The sequence below is a fragment of the Triticum urartu genome, chromosome 7A, assembly GCF_056163025.1.
Source record: "Triticum urartu cultivar PI428250 chromosome 7A, HENAU_Tu73, whole genome shotgun sequence".
In the NCBI taxonomy this organism is placed as follows: domain Eukaryota; kingdom Viridiplantae; phylum Streptophyta; class Magnoliopsida; order Poales; family Poaceae; genus Triticum; species Triticum urartu.
Genome location: NC_141879.1, coordinates 260280378 through 260284160, shown reverse-complemented (window position 1 = coordinate 260284160; position 3783 = coordinate 260280378).

Genomic DNA, 3783 nt, shown 5'->3' with positions numbered 1-3783 from the left:
CCAAGAGGAAGCACAACAAGAAGAAGCATACACCACATACTCAGACATCTATAGTCTTGAGGGTTTTATCAATGACTTGGGCAACCTCGTCAAGTGATACTTCTCAAACGTATCTATAATTTTTTTATTGTTAAGTGCTATTATATTATCACTTTTGTATGTTTATACGAAATTTTATATTATTTTTCTAGACTAACCTATTGACTTAATGCCCAGTGTCAATTCCTTTTTTGCATGTTATTGGTTTTCAAGAAAATTCATACCTACAGAAGTCCAAACATGACAAAACTTTTTGATGATTTTTTCTGGACAATAAGAGATCCTAGAAGCTTTGGGGGAGGATGAGAAGACCCGCGAGGGCCCCATAAGGTAGGGGCGCACCCTGGGGGTAGGGGTGCCACCATGGCTTATGGGCCCCTCGTAGCTCCATTTGCCCTAATTCTTGGCCTATAAATTCCCAAATATTCAGAAACCCTTGGAGCGAGACCCGAAAGAATTCTATCACTGCCGCAAGCCTCTATTCTAAAGCAATCCCATCTAGAGCCCTGTTCCAGCACTCTGTCGGAGGAGGGAATCATTGGGGAGGCCATCTTCATCAACCTTGCTCCCTCCATAATGATTTGTGAGTAGTTCCTTCAGGACCTATGGGTCCAGAGTGGTAGCTAGATGGCTATCTCTCTCTCTCTTGATCTTTAATACAAAGATCTTCTCTAAGATCAAATCAATGTAATATTTTGCGGTGTGGTTGTTGGCATCCGATGAATTGTGGGTTTATAATCAGATTATTCATTGAATTTACATGAATATCTTGAAGTTTTTTACTGCCTAATTTTTTAGCTTTGTATTTCTCCCCGACCTATCCATCTACTTTAGCCAATTTAGATTGATCTATCTTCAATGGGAGAGGGGCTATGTAGTAGGTTCAATCTTGCGGTGATCTTGCCCTATGACATGAGGGGCAAAGACATGTATTGTATTGTTGCTACTAAGGATAAAACGACAGTGTTTGTTCATATTGACTGATCTTATTTGTCTACATTATATCATCTTACTTAAATCGTTACTCTGTTTATCATGAAGTTAATACTTTGAGATGCATGTTGGATAGTGCTATTTGTGATAGGCGTTGGGATTTCCCCAAAGAGGAAGGGTGATGTAGTATAGTAGCAGATAGCATTTCCCTCAATTAAGAACCAAGGTTTATCGAACCAATAGGAGATTCACGCAAACAACGATAAACAGTACCTGCACACACAAACAAATACTTGCACCCAACGCAGGCAAGAGGGTTGTCAATTCACTTGTACTCGTTAATTGTAAGGATTAATTCTGATAGTGATAGATATATAAATTGCCAAACTAAATAAAAGTAAAAAATTGCAACAAGCTATTTAGGGTTTTAGTAATATGATGTGAATGGACCTCGGGGTCATAGATTTCACTAGAGGCATCTCTCTCAAGAACATAGCAACAGTGGGTACACAATATACTGTTGGGCAATTAATAGAAAAGTGCATAGTTATGATGTTATTCATGGCATCATCAGTGCATAGGCATTATATTCGTGACAAGTAGAATGTTAAACTTACTGATGCCTACTTTACTCTACTTCGAGAGTGTTTCTATGCTTGCCTCTCTAGGTATTAAGTTCATAACAAATAGATTAATGTTTGAAGCATGATGACATATTGTATAAAATAAGACCAATCAATATGATTGAAACCCCGTGGTTTTACCCTTAGTAGAAATAATACAAATATGTGCCTTGCTAGTGATAGATAATCTGTCATGAGGTGAGGACACCGCAAGATTGAACCTACTACTGCGCACCACTTCCACTGAAGATAAATCAATCTAGTTGTCCAAACTAAATGGATAGATCGGAAAGCATTACATAGCTATAACAATCACACATAATAAAGTCTATAAAATACTCAATTACTTTCAAAGAATAATCTGGTCATAAACCGACAATTCATCAGATCCCAACAAACGCACCATAAAAAATTACATTGAATCGGTCTCCAAAGAGAACATTGTATTGAAGATCAGAGAGAGAGAGAGGGAGAGAGAGAGAGAGATAAAGCTACTGCTATGGACCCATAGGTCCTGTGGGGAACTACTCACGCATCATCGGAGAGGCAACAAGGTTGATGTGGAGGACCACTTTGATCGATTCCCCATATGACAGAGTATCGAAAAAGGCCTCCAGATGGGATCATGGAAGAACAGAGACTTGCGGCAACAAAATAATTGGTTAGGGTCTCGCTCTGGGGGTTTCCAAATATATGTGAATTTATAGGCCAAGAACTAGGTCAATTGGAGAAGCATGGGTGCCATAATGGGCCAGGGTGTGCCTACCCCCCTAGGCGCGCCCCCTGACTTGTCGTCGTCTTGTTTGGTGTCCAGACTTCCCCAAAGCTTCCTGGTTATCTTTTGGTCCAGGAAAAATTGTCAAAAAATTTCATCGTGTTTGGACTCTGTTTGGTATGGCTTTTCTATAAAACCAAAAACATGCAAAAAATAGCAACTGGCACTGAGTTAATAAGTTAGTTCCCAAAAATGATATATAATGATGTATAAAGCATATAGATTAATAATATAATAGCATGAAACAATCAAAAATTATGGATACGTCGGAGACGTATCAGCATCCCCAAGCTTAATTTCTGCTTGTCCTCAAGTAGGTAAATGATAATAATAGAATTTTTGATGTTGAATGCTACTTAACTTGTCTTATAATGTAATCTCTCTTACATTATGAAAACTGAGAAACGGTGAAGTAATTGATATCAACATAATAATATCTATGAATACTAGAATATAGTCATTACTCTTCAAAATATATGATTCTTAACGAATGTTACCCCTACTCATTGAATTATGTAAGCATGGCATGACACCGTCTTCCTCACATAAGTACAAATCATGAGCACCCCAGTGTCAAACCAAGCAATTACACCATACCTTTTCTCGTTTTAGCATTTTCAACTTCACTCAATATATGAGCGTGAGAGATGGACTTTGCACCATAGGTGTAATAGAATATGTTGGTAGAGGTTTATAAGGGAAGACAAAAAAGTGGAGAAAGTCTCGCATCAACTCGGCGGATCATTAGGCAATGGAGAGGCCTTTCAATCGATAGCAATGCGAGGAGTAGAGATTGCCAAGCAACGGATGCACTAGAGCTATAAGTGTATGAAAGCTCGCTACTGATAGCCTGCAAGTGCACAGGGTTTAGTTGTAGCCTTTTCGAAGTAAGAATATTGATCCCACAAGGAGCACATGAATCAACCTTTGATACTTTGCGAGGTGCGAATAATGTGCCTAGAAATTGTAAGTGATCCAGAATAGTAGTGATGATAATAATAAGGTTGCAAGTGTAAAGGTGAATAAATGAGCTAAAATAAATAACAAGTAGAATGACTAGACCTGAGACAAATGATTAAAAGAGTTCCCAGGGGTCCGGAATCCCCACTAGTGTGCATCTACGGCGGTGCCTAAATGCAAAACTATTTTGGATTCCTAAGCTACTTTACATGTTTCTCTTTCTGGGCAAAGCCGGTACAGATACGTGTATACTCGTGATATCTCTATATCCCATATGCCACATCTGTTCTTTCCCACTCCGATTATCAAATGGTGATTAAGGGGAAAGAGGTCCCTGTGGATGTAGCCAAAGTGGTCTCCATTTTACCCCCTATTGCAACTATCCGCTACGAAGGGAGAATGGGCCTATCACGCCACCCAACTCCACAACCACACAACTAGCCAATAGTAACA